This window comes from Oryctolagus cuniculus, chromosome 1 (assembly GCF_051225735.1).
Source record: "Oryctolagus cuniculus isolate XC-2025 breed Fujian yellow rabbit chromosome 1, ASM5122573v1, whole genome shotgun sequence".
In the NCBI taxonomy this organism is placed as follows: Eukaryota; Metazoa; Chordata; class Mammalia; order Lagomorpha; family Leporidae; genus Oryctolagus; species Oryctolagus cuniculus.
This window is the reverse complement of record NC_142867.1, coordinates 203,837,332-203,851,194: the sequence shown is the minus strand read 5'-3', so window position 1 is coordinate 203,851,194 and position 13,863 is coordinate 203,837,332. Positions and strand designations below refer to the sequence as shown.

Below are 13,863 nucleotides of genomic sequence, written 5' to 3'. Positions count from 1 at the left end.
TATACAAATATTCTCTCTCCCTTTTTCCATACTTCATGAACTGCAATGATAAATAAACTTTGAATGATAAATTAATAAAACTGCTGTTAAAAACCTATTTCAAAAGCATTCACTAAAAATTTTCAAGTTCTGATAGCTTAAAAATGGTGAAATTAATTTACCAATCATCCACAAAAGACTATCTTTCAAAATAAAACAACTTCTAAGTCATGGCTTAACTTAGCTTCAAAGGAAGACTTCTAAGAAAATCAAAACCTCTTATAAGAAACACATCACCTGAACAATATACAAAATCATCTACTTATTCACAAAACTATTCAGTACCTGTATATTACCTGTGATTAATTTAACATTTAATCAAATTCAATGTGATAGTATGAAGATCCCCAGAAGTTTTAAGATTGAACTATTTTGTGAATGTTTGTTTGAAATGTGATAATATTCTGTTCTACTGTCCTTCTGAAGTGTGTGTCCTGGATCGCAAGTAAAGACAGACAAAACACTGAGAGAAGCACTGAGTCCCTCTGTATGACTTGAATCACCTTTCTAAATACAAGTTGGATTTGTAGGCTCATTACTTGTCTTGGTGGGAAACAATATGCTAAAGATGAAACTAGATACACAGTGACACCAAAGAGAATTTCTCAGATCAAGCAAGATTGGCAGAGAAGATTTGCTTTCGGAACTCAGAATCTGCACATTCTTTCATTCTCCAAAGGATATAAAACATACCATTCTATATGTTATTTCTATTTATAAATTAAAAACTATTTTCATATTTTTGATCTCACTCATGGAAATATGGCAACATTGCTCTCAAATCTTTGCTGATGTACTCAGCCAATTTATTTAGAATCATTAACTTTGTAAAAGAAAAATTATTTAGAAGACACTTAACTTCTATGCTAATAAAATACTATATAGGGTTTTCTATATAGGCTACCACTACTATAATGAGTATCCAAAGCAAAAATAAGGAAAAAACAGAGAGAACAGTATTAAAACATGCAGAATGACATAAAAGTCTACAGTTAGAAGACCACATAAGAAGCAAAGCCAATTCTGACTCAACTACTAAAGTCTTATTGAAAATTAATCACTTGCTTTCTTTTAATTATTTCTCTCCTTTCTCATTCTCTCAATTATCTATTTTTTTTTTTTTTTGGACAGGCAGAGTTAGTGAGAGAGAGAGACAGCGAGAAAGGTCTTCCTTCAGTTGGTTCACTTCCCAAATGGCCGCTACAGCTGATGCACTGCGTCAGTGCACTGCGCCAATCCGAAGCCAGGAGCCAGGTGCTTCTCCTGGTCTCCCATGCGGGTGCAGGGCCCAAGGACTTGGGCCATCCTCCACTGCCTTCCCGGGCCACAGCAGAGAGCTGGACTGGAAGAGGAGCAACTGGGACAGAATCCGGCGCCCTGACCGGGACTAGAACCCGGGATGCCGGCACCGCAGGTGGAGGATTAGCCTAGTGAGCCGTGGTGCCGGCCTCTCTCAATTATATTTAGCTAAAACTCAGGTGTGTGACTTTATAAATGGAATGACTATATTAATCAAATCACTATTAGTTGCAGAGAGTTAATTTTTTAGTTTTCTCCCAGTGGCAAGTAATTAGGTCCTTAGCCTACTTGGTTTTCCATGAACTAAGAAGTTTGAAAACCAAGTGGAAAAATGCATTTTACCTGTTACTTCTTCTCCCTCATCTTCTGCCTTTGCCAGGTCTTTTTCATTTTTTTCTATACACATGCTTCCTCAAATTCTCCCAACCTTTTTTTTTTAATTCTGCCAAAATTTTTTTTAAACCAGTTAGCTTCCTGTGGCGACAGTTACTTGCCTGTAAACAGTACACTAAACTGCCTTCTTCTAGTATTCAGCCAATTCCTCTAATGGCACAGAAACCAAGTGTGTTGAACATATACAGTTCTCCTGGTAGAAACACAAATAATGCAATAATAAAATGCAAATTAAAGCAATTATTAGAATATTGTCATACTTTGAGGTAACTCTCTAATAGAAGTCAATTTTTGTGCTTGATAGGGAACTGCTGGTGAATGGGAAGAGACTGAAGCCTACTACACTTCCAAGACTTCCAGCTTATTCACTCTTACTATTGGCATCACAGCCGTCAAAATGTCTGGGTACATAAGACACCCTCTTCATTACATGGAATAGGTAGCCCAGATTCTCTACATACACACATAAAGCAACAATTCACATTAAGTAAGAGAAAAGACTTCAACCTCACCAATACAGTGGTGACAAGCATAGATGACAGAGTAATGGAAACAGTAACTACAAACTATCAAAAAACATTATTTCCAAATACTCGTTAAGCAAAGATTGAGTGCTAACATTTTCTCCCCGAGATACTTCAGGAACTAGTTATCCACAAAATGAAGTGACTGCAGCACAGCTGAAATTACAAAATTGTCTCTATAAATCTATTTATGTATTCATATTTATAAAATATATATGAATGGTACACTATGAGCCAAGCATTGTACTAGGTACTAAGTATATAAAAAAAGCAAGATTACCCAGAAACTCTGGATGGTGATATAAATGTTTCTTACACTACTATTTTTAATTTCTTTGTTAATTATTAGATCATTGCCACTGAAAATATAAAATTAGAAATTATCTGCCTTTGGGAGAGGAAGTATAGTAGGTATACCATGGATAAATAAAAAGAGAAAAATTAGGCAGCTGTAGCTTCAATAAGATTCTATTCTAGAGGCCCCAGTGTTGTGGTGTAGTGAGTTAAGCCACCACCTGTGATCCAGCTCCCTACTATGCACCTGGGAAAGCAGTGGATGATGGCCCTAGTACTCGGGCCCCTGTCACCCATGTGGGAGACCCAGATGGAATTCCAGGCTACTGACCCAGGTCTGGATATTTTGGCCATTTGGGGAGTAAACCAGCAGACAGAAGATTCTCTCTCTCTATCTCTAATTCTGCCTTTCAAATAAATAAATAAATCTGCAAAAAAATTCTAATAATGATTAAAGGTAGAATAAAATCATACATGAAATGCAGTAAGAGAGGATAAATTAAAAATAAAAGAGAAGTAATAGATTTGCTAAGGGGGTGCCAAGATGGCAGTATAGCAACAAGACGATCCAAGTCACATGGGCAAAATAGGTAGTTAAAAAGGAGACAAGATACATGCTGGAGATAGAGCTGTAAGAAATTCATGATGGGAAGCCCAGGAGACCAACAGAGACTGGACAGGTCCACGCTGAAAGAGCAAATAAGAAAGGGAAGTGGTGGAGGCGTGGATAGGAGAGGCTGGCGCCTCAGCAGACCAGGTAAGTCAGGCAATTGCAGGTCCACAGAGCAGCAAATAGCAGCAGAAGGTAGAGCTTGCTGAACTGCTTTTTAAGTTCCATTCCGGAAAAAACAGAAGGTATAGGGGAACAAATCAGAGAGGTTGGGCATCCCCCTGCCAATCTCCCTCCTCCATCTCTCCCCACCTGGACCTGCAGCTGTCTGGGAGAAGCCATCTTGTTTACATCTTTGAGTGTGAACAGGAGACTGCTTGTTGCAGTTGATTTCTCAACAATGTTGCAGTGGATTGTTTCTGAGAGGGGGAGCATGGTGGGGGCAAGAGGCGCAGAATCACCACACAGACCCCGGGAGTTGGGTGAAAGCGGGCTTGAGGCAAGCAGCCCACAGACTCATTTGTTTCAGTTAGTACAACAGCTTATATAGTCAAGACCAGCCAATCTGGTCAAGGGGCGGTCTATGCCCCAACCAATCACAGCCTGTTGCCAGGCAGTTTCCAAAGCCATCCAATCACAGCCTGTTGCCAGTCAGGCTCTTGTTGCCAGGCAGTTTCTGAAGCCATCCAATCACGGCCTGCTGTCAGTCAGGCTCTGTTGTAGTGTGGTTTCCTCTGTTGTCATGTGGTTTCCAAAGCCATCCAATCACGGCCTGTTGGCAGGCAGTTTCTGTTGTCAGTGGCCATCTTGGCATGACCTTTTCACCTCAGCAGCCATCTTGATATGACCTTTTCACCTCATTCCACCACAACTGCTGCCTTTTCCTCCCACGCACATGCCCATCAATTGCAGGGGCTACCTCACCATACTACCCACCCAGAAACAAGGACCACAACATTTCAGAATAATTTCTTCCCCACCATGAAAGCCATACAACAAGGACAAGTCCTGGTTATTGAAAACTCAAGCCTGTTCCATCCACCATTGAGTAGCAGACTGGGCCCCAGCAGGAGGGGCTCCATGTATCAGAACTTGTGCCTGCCTCCACCGGAATTGAGAAATGAGCTGGGCTCCAGTAGGTGGGGTTCCATGCCTCTGACTGCAATGCACAGACACAGAGCAGCTCATAACAGAGGGAAACCTTGCCACAAGAAAATCTCTACAGATTAGAAGTGCAGTTTGTTAAGCAAGGCGATATAACCCTGATCAAACCAAAGACTAACACTGGGGCATCCCACAACTGTGAGGAAAAGGGCAGGTTGCATCTATAGAAATGAACAACACCCTCTAACCAAAAAACCAGAGGAAAGATACAAAGCCCCACCGGGACTTTGATACCTTTTCCACCCTGGAATACTGAATGGAGCACCCAAGTCACATGTAGCACACACCTCTTGGAATTCATTTAAAGTACAGACGTCCCACTAAATCAGAAAGACACAAATTAAAGAGAAAAACAACCAGACAACAAAAAGAAAAAAATACACAAGTGCTGAAAAACATAAGAAAAATCCTAAATAAGAATAAGGAAGATGATATGAGCCACCTAAAGGAACGTTACAATTCTTCAATAACAGAAGGTGAGCATGAAGAGACAGAGGATATACCAGAAATGGAATTCAGAAAATTAATCATCAGATTACCGAGAAACAATCAGAAGCAAATTCACAATCTAAATGAAAATTTCTCCCAAGAAACTGAGATGTTAAGGAGAAGTCAGAATGAAATATTAGAAATGAAGAACTCAATAGATCAAATAAAAAATGCAGTAGAAAGCCTTAGCAAGAGAATAGGTGAGACAGAAGAAAGAATATCAGAACTAGAAGACAAATTTCTGGAAATACTAGTCAGGTCAAAAAAAAAAAAAAAAAAAAAAGGAAGAAACTAGAAAACTAAAAAACATGGTTAGAGATATACAAGACACTATCAAATGACCCAACATATAGATCCTAGGAGTTCCAGAAGGCATTTAAAGAGAGAAAGGATTAGAAGACCTTCTTAATGAAATAATAACAGAAAACTTCGCCAATCTGGAGAAAGAAAGGGACATCCAAGCACAGAAAGTACAAAGAACTCACAATAGACACAACCAGAAAAGATCTTCACCATGACACATTGTAGTAAAACTCTCCACAGTGTAACATAAAGAAAAGACCTTAAAATGTGCACAAAAGAAACCCAAATTACAATCAGAGGAAACCCAATCAGACTTACTTTGAGACTTTTCATCAGAAACCCTACAGGCAAGGAAAGAATGGTGAAATATATTCTAAGACTTAAGAGATAAAAACTGTCAACCCAGAATACTGTACCCTGTAAAGCTCTCATTTATAAATGAAGGAGAAATAAAGATCTTCCAACAACAAACAGAAATTCAAAAAATTTGTAATTACTTACTCAACCCTACAAAAGATGTTCAAGGATGTGCTACACACAGAAACAGGTATATCACTACAAAAGAAGATAAATGCAGAAAATGACCCAGTAAAAGTACAAATGAAACCCAAAGTACAAAATTAGGACTATTTATGGAGACAAGGCAGGGCAAAGTCAGTACTTAACAAAGTCACCCTAAATATAAATGTTCTCAACTCCCAAGTTAAAAGACACAGATTGGCTGAATGGATTAAAAAAGAAAACCCATATGTTTGTTGCCTACAAGAAACATACCTTACCAACAAAGATGCATGCACACTAAAAGTGAAAGGATGGAAAAAGATAATCCATTCTAGCAAAAAAACAAAAAAGAGCTGATATAGCCAACCTAATATCAGACAAAATAGACTTTAACACAAAAACTATTAAAGGAGACAAAGAAGGACAATAAATAATGATTAAAGGGTCAATTCAACAGGAAGATGTGACTATTATAAATAGTATATGCACCTAATTACAGGGCACCTGGCTATTTAAAAGAAATGTTAAGAGATCTAAAGGGAGACACAGACTCAAATACAATAATAATGGGGGATTTCAATAGCCCGCTTTCAGCAATGGACAGATTGACCAGACAGAAAATCAGCAAGGAAACAACAGAGTTAACCAACACTATAGACCAAATGGACCTAACAGATATCTACAGAACTTTTCATCATAAAGTTGCAGAGTACACATTCTTCTCACTAGTGCACAGAACCTTTTCTAGGATTGACCACATGCTAGGCCATAAAGCAAATCTCAGCAAATTAAAAAAAATCAAAATCATACCACCCATCTTCTCAGACCACAATGCAATGAAGCTGGAAATCAGCAACCCAGGAATCTATAGAACATATGCAAACACATGGAGACTGAACAACATGCTCCTGAATGAACAATGGGTCATAGAAGAAATCAAAAAATAAATCAAAAAATTTCTGGAAACAAAATGAAGATGACAATACAACATATCAAAACTTATGGGATAAAGCAAAAGCAGTGTTAAGAGGAAAGTTTATAGCAATTGATGCCTACATTAAGAAATTGAAAAGCCACTAAATAAATGAGCTATCAATGCATCTCAAGGATCTAGAAAAACAACAGCAAACCAAACCCAAAACTAGTAGGAGAAAGAAATAATTAAAATTAGAGAAGAAATCAACAAAATTGAAACCAAAAAAACAATACAACAGATCAGCAAAATGAAGAGCTCGTTTTTTGAAAAAATAAACAAAATTGACACACCATTGGCCCAACTAACAAAAAATAGGAGAGAGAAGACCCAAATCAATAAAATTATAGATGAAAAAGGAAATGTAACAACAGACACCATAGAAATAAAAAGAATCATCAGAAACTACTACAAAATGCTGCATGCCAACAAACTGGGAAATCTAGCATAAATGGATAGGTTCTTGGATACATACAACCTACCTAAATTGAGCCCTGAAGACACAGAAAACCTGAACAGACTCATTACCAAGAAAGAAACTGAATCAGTAATAAAGACTCTCCCAACAAAAAAAAAAAGCCCAGGAACGGATGGCTTCAATGCTGAATTCTAACAGATGTTTAAAGAAGAACTAACTCCAAATCCTTTCAACTTATTCAAAACAATTGAAAGGGAGGGAATCCTCCCAAATTCTTTCTATGAATCCAGTATCACCTTAATTCCTAAACCCATAAAAGACCCAACAGAAAAAGAGAACTACAGCACAAATTCCCTGATGAACATAGACAAAAAAATCCTCCACAAAATTCTGAACAATCGAATCCAACAACACTTCACAAAGATCATTCACCTGGACCAAATGGGATTTATCCCTGGTATGCAGGAATGGTTCAAGACTTGCAAATCAATCAATGTGATACATCACATTAACAAACTGCAGAACAAAAACCATATATTTATCTCAATAGATTGAGAGAAAGCATTTGATAAAATACAACACCCTTTCATGATGAAAACTCTAAGTAACCTTGGTATAGAAGAAACATTCCTCAATACAATCAAGACAATTTATGACAAACCCATGGCCAGCATCCTATTGAATGGCGAAAAGTTGGAAGCATTCCCTCTGAGATCTGGAACCTGAAAAAGATGTTCACTCTCACCATTGACATTCAATATATTCCTGGAATTTTTAGCCAGAGTCATTAGGCAAGAAAAAGAAATCAAAGGGATTCAAATTGGGAAAGAGGAAGTCAAACTATCTTTATTTGTAGATGACATGATTCCATATATAGGGGATTCAAAAGTATCCACCAAGAGATTTTTGGAACTCATAGAAGAATTTGGTAAAGTCACAGGACATAAAATCAATACACAAAAAACAATAGCCTTTGTATACACAGCAATGCTACGGCTGAAAAAGAACTTCTAAGATAAATCCCATTTACAATAGTTACAAAAAGAATCAAACACATTGGAATAAATTTAACCAAGGATGTCAAAGATCTCTATGATGTAAGAATTACAAAACGTTAAAGAAAGAAATAGAGGAAGATACAAAAAAAATGAAGTGGAAAAATTTTCCATGTTCATGGATTGGAAGAATCAATATCATCAAAACGTCCATTCTTCTGAAAGCAATTTATAGATTCAATGCATGCAAATCAAAATACCAAAGACATTCTTCTCAGATATAGAAAATATGATGCTGAAAGTCATATGGCAACACAGGAGACCTCGAATGGCTAAAGCAACCTTACACAACAAACACAAAGCCAGCATCACAATACCAAATTTCAAGACATACTACAAGGCAGTTATAATCAAAACAGCCTGGTACTGGTACAAAAACAGATGGACAGACCAATGGAACAGAATAGAAACACCAGAAATCAATTCAAGCATCTAAAACCAACTTACATTCTATCAAGGAGCTAAAATCAATCCCTGGAACAAGGGCAGTTTCTTCAACAAATGGTGCTGGGAAAATCGGATTTCCTCACGCAAAAGTAGGAAGCAGGATTCCTACCTTACATCTTACACTAAAATCCATTAAAAATGGATTAAAGACCTACATCTATGACCTGATACCATCAAATTATTAGAGAGCATTGGGGGAACTCTGCAAGACATTGGCACAGGCAAAGACTTCCTGGAAAAGACCCAGAGGCACAGGCAATCAAAGCAAAAATTCACAAATGGGATTACATCAAATTGAGAAGCTTCTGTACCACAAAAGAAACAATAAGGAAAGTGAAGGGGCAAGAGATAGAATGGGAAAAACTATTTGCAAACTATGAAACCGATAAGGGATTAATAACCAGAATAAATAAAGAGATTTAGAAACTCCACAACAACAAAACAAATAACCCTGTTAAGAAATGGCAAAGGATTCAGGGCTGGTGCTGTGGCATAATGGGTAAAGCCGCCACCTTCAGTGCTGGCATCCTATAGGGGCACCAGTTCGCGTTCCAGCAGCTCCACTTCTGAGCCAGGTCTCTGCTATGGCCTGGGAAAGCAGTAGAAGATGGCCCAAGTCCTTAAACCCCTGCACCCACATGGGAGACCCAGAAGAAGCTCCTGGATCACAGGTATGGATTAGCACAGCTCCAACCATTGCGACCAATTGGAGAGTAAAACAGCAGATGGAAGACCTCTCTTGTCGCTCCCCCATTCGCGGAGGAACGACACAGGACCCTGCGCTGTTCTTTTGTCTGCTCGGCCCTTCCCGGGTTTGCTGCTGGTCCTTCCCGGGTTGGCTGCCGACCCCTCCACCTCCGTGGAGGGGTGGCCCCCCCTGCCACTTTCCCCGCTTCCGCGGAGGAGCGGCACACCGCCGGCCGGCTCTCTCGGGGGCTGCTCAGGTGTTCCTTCAGATGTTCCTGGTGCATGTTGTCTCTCTCCTCCTTTATAGTCCTCTTCCACCAATCCCAACTCTGCTACCCACACGTCGAGCACGCTGCTCTCCTCCAATCAGGAGCAGGATCAGCTCCTGCAGCTCATCAGTCAAATTGGCGAGAGGCAGCTGCGTAGAAGTTTACTCCTCCCCAGCGCCATATTGTGGGAGAGCAGATGCATAGAATAAGTCTTAATTCCAGTAACTTAGTCTAGTCTCAGTTGCTCCCCACATCTCTCTCTCTCTCTGCCTCTCCTCTCTCTGTGTAACTCTGGCTTTCAAGTAAATAAATAAATCTTAAAAAAAAAAAAAAAAAAAAAAAACAAGAAAAAGAAATGGCAAAGGACTTAAACAAACATTTTTCCAAAGAGAAAATCCAAATGGCCAACAGACACATGAAAAAATGCTCAGGATCACTAGCCGTCAGGGAAATGCAAATCAAAACCACAATAAGGCTTTACCTCACCCAGTTAGAGTGGCTTTCATACAGAAGTAAACAAACAACAAATGCTGGTGAGAATGTTGGGGGAAAGGTGCCCTAATCCACTGTTGGTAGGAATGTATGCTGGTAAAACCACTATGGAAGACAGTTTGGAGATAACTCAAATATCTGAATATAGTCCTACTTTATGACCAAGCCATCCCACTACTGGGAATTTACCCAAGGGAAATGAAATCAGCAAATAAAAGAGTTATCTGAACCCCTGTGTTTACTGCAGCTCAATTAACAATAGCTAAGACATGGAATCAAATTAAATGCCCATCAGCTGAAGACTAGATAAAGAAATTATGGGATAGGTACACCATGGAATACAACACAGTGGAAAAAAAATGAAATCCTGTCATTCGCAATAAAATGTTTGAATCTGCAAAACATCAAACTTAGTGAAATAAGCCAATCCCAAAGGGAAAAATACCATATGTTCTCCTGCCCTGTTTTGCCTGTTGATGAACAGTTGGTTTTGTTTTGTTTTCTTCTTCTTCTTCTTCTTCTTTTTTTTTTTTTTTTTGACAGGCAGAGTGGACAGTGAGAGAGAGAGAGAGAGAGAGAGAGAAAGGTCCTCCTTTACCGTTGGTTCACCCTCCAATGGCCGCTACAGCCGGCACACCGCACTGATCCGAAGCTGGGAACCAGGCGCCTCTCCCGGTCTCCCATGTGGGTGCAGGGCCCAAGCACCTGGGCCATCCTCCACTGCACTCCTGGGCCACAGCAGAGAGCTGGCCTGGAAGAGGGGCAACCGGGACAGAATTCGGTGCCCCGACCGGGACTAGAACCCGGTGTTTCGGCACCACAAGGCGGAGGATTAGCCTAGTGAGCTGTGGCATCGGCCTTGTTTTCTTCTTAATACCATTGGTTGAACTCTTTACTTAACCTAGAATTAATCATATGTGTGTAAAGTCAATTGAAAATAGATCACAGTAAGAAATAAGAATGACAATAAGAGAGGAAAGAGGAAGTTTGTAACTGTAAAGATGTAGAGTTCTGCATATATTCCTATGGACTTCTTTTTCTTTTCTTTTTTTTTTTTTCTTTTTTTTTTTTTTTTACAGGCAGAGTGGACAGTGAGAGAGAGAGAGAGAGAGAGAGAGAGAAAGGTCGTCCTTTTTCCGTTGGTTCACCCCTCAATGACTGCTGCGGCTGGCGCACTTCGCTGATCCAAAGCCAGGAGCCAGGTGCTTCCTCCTGGTCTCCCACGCGGGTGCAGGGCCCAAGGACTTGGGCCATCCTCCACTGCCTTCCCAGGCCACAGCAGAGAGCTGGACTGGAAGAGGAGCAACTGGGACAGAATCCAGCACCCCAACCAGGACCAGAACCTGGGGTGCTGGTGCCGCAAGGTGGAGAATTAGCCTAGTGAGCCGCGGCGCCAGCCATCCTATGGACTTACTTCTAAGGGTATACCTAAAAACTTGCCATGGGACTCCAAATCTCATTAAGCTGGGTGGTAATAATGCCATCTTAAGTGTTAAAGTGGTCATATTAAGTGTTTAATTGATCATATAGATAGGATTAAGTTTTAAAGGGATCATATAAATAAGATCAAGTGTCTGGTAACAACAATGGATAGAATTAAAAAGGAGAGAATGTTCCAACATGAGAAGCAGTCCACACACCATACTCAGAATGACAATTGCTCTAAATAGCACTCTAACCTCAGAATCTGCCCTTAAGGCATTATGGTAGGCCGGTGCCACAGCTCACTAGGCTAATCCTCCGCCTGCGGCGCTGGCACTCTGGGTTCTAGTGCCAGTCGGGGCACCAGATTCTGTCCCGGTTGCTCCTCTTCCAGTCTAGCTCTCTGCTGTGGCCCGGGAAGGCAGTGGAGGATGGCCCAAGTCCTTGGGCCCTGTACCTACATGGGAGACCAGGAGGAAGCACCTGGCTCCTGGCTTTGGATCGGCACAATGCGCTGGCCTTAGCAGCCATTTGGGGGATGAACCAACAGAAGGAAGACCTTTATCTCTCCCTCCCTCTCTCTCTCTGTCTAACTCTGCCTGTCAAAAAAAAAAAAAATGCATTATGGTCTGGCTGAAAAGCCCATGAGTGCACTTCAGGCATGGAAAAATGTCCTACATGAAGATTCTCTGTGGAGACCCAGGGAAAGACAGTGCCATCAAAGAAGGAGGTACTTTTATCTGAATGGAGGAAAGAACTTCCACTTTGCTTAAGGCCTTATCTAAATACTGATGGAGATTGTGTACTCAAAAGGCTTCCACAGGCTGACGCCGTGGCTCAATAGGCTAATCCTCTGCCTGTGGTGCTGGCACCCTGGGTTCTAGTCCCGGTTGGGGCACCAGATTCTGTCCCGGTTGCTCCTCTTCCAGTCCAGCTCTCTGCTGTGGCCCAGGAGTGCAGTGGAGGATGGCCCAGATGCTTGGGCCCTGTACCCGCATGGGAGACCAGGATAAGTAACTGGCTCCTGGCTTCAGATCAGTGTGGTGCGCCGGCCGCAGCGGCCATTGAGGGGTGAACCAATGGAAAAGGAAGACCTTTCTCTCTCTCTCTCTCTCACTGTCCACTCTGCCTGTCAAAAAAAAAAAAAAAAAAAAAGGCCTCCATAGCCTTGGCAGCTCAAGTCAAAAGCCTCAGGTAATCACTGATGTCATACATAAGAGTGTTAACTGTTAAATTAACAACAGGAGTCACTGCACTTACTCCCTATGCAGGACCTCTGTCCTCAATGATTTGTACTATGAGAATTAACTGTAAAAGTTGTTCTCAAATAGTTTTTTTTATAAATTTGTGTATGTTTTTGTGTTTGTGCAAATTCTTGAAATTTTTATTTAGTATAGAGTTGGTCTTCTATGTATAAAGTTAATTGAAAATGATTCTTACTGGAGAATGGGACCGGGAATGGGAAAGGGAGGAGGAAGTGGGGAGGGGGGGGAAGGAAGGAAGGAAGGAAGGAAGGGAAAAGAAAAGAAAACAAGGGCAGCAATTATAAAATAAAGATGGAATAATTAAAAAATTTAATTTGGTCATGAAAATTTTAGCTTTCAGCTTTCTAAAGTACACTACTCAATAGTGTACTTTATTATTATTATCAAGTAGTGTACCAATTATTCTATTTAAGAAGTGTACTTTATTATCAATTATTTATATTATTAATATTTATCAATTAATAAGTATTAATTACTATTTAATCAATTACTAATAATTAATTGTTGGTATTATTATTACTCAAGTAGTGTGCTTTATTATTATTATTATCAAGTAGTGTACCGATTACTCTATTTAATACCCATAAGATACAAAAGGCCAACTACTTTTAAGTATTATTGTGTATTAAGGCAAGAATTTTTCAGGGTTAAAGACCTTATTAGGGACCGGTGCTATGGCGTAGCAGGTAAGGCCACCACCTCCAGTCCTGGCATCCCATATGGACACCGGTTCGATTCCTGGCTACTCCACTTCCGATCCAGTTCTCTTCTGTGGCCTGTAAAAGCAGTAGAAGATGGTCCAATTCTTTGGGCCCCTGTACCTACATGGGAGACCCGGAAGAACCTCCTGGCTCCTAGCTTTGGATTGGCACAACTCTGGCTATTGTGGCCAATTGGGGGGTGAGCCAGCAGATGGAAGACCTCTCTCTCTCTCTCTCTTTCTCTCTCTCTCTCTCTCTCTCTGTCTATCCTTCTCTTTGTTTAACTCTAACTTTCAAATAAATAAATAAATCTTTAAAAAAAAAAGACCTTATGGCCGGCACCGCGGCTCACTAGGATAATCCTCCACCTTGCGGCGCCGGCACACCAGGTTCTAGTCCCGGTCGGGGCGCCGGATTCTGTCCCGGTTGCCCCTCTTCCAGGCCAGCTCTCTGCTGTGGCCAGGGAGTGCAGTGGAGGATGGCCCAAGTACTTGGGCCCTGCACCCGCATGAGAGACC

The 13,863-nt window shown here is 40.7% G+C and overlaps 1 protein-coding gene across 7 annotated transcripts in view; it reads right to left on the bottom strand.

The window, feature by feature from the left end:
* The window catches only part of STX17 (syntaxin 17), a 95,529-nt gene that overhangs the window by 23,936 nt on the left and 57,730 nt on the right, over positions 1–13,863 (bottom strand). The window contains exon 5 of one of the 7 annotated variants that reach the window (XR_016211180.1): positions 13,300–13,420. The exons of the other annotated variants lie outside the window; for them this stretch is intronic. The gene's annotated coding sequence lies outside the window, so the exon portion shown is untranslated. The remainder of the gene's footprint in view (positions 1–13,299; positions 13,421–13,863) is intronic. 7 annotated transcript variants of the gene reach the window in all.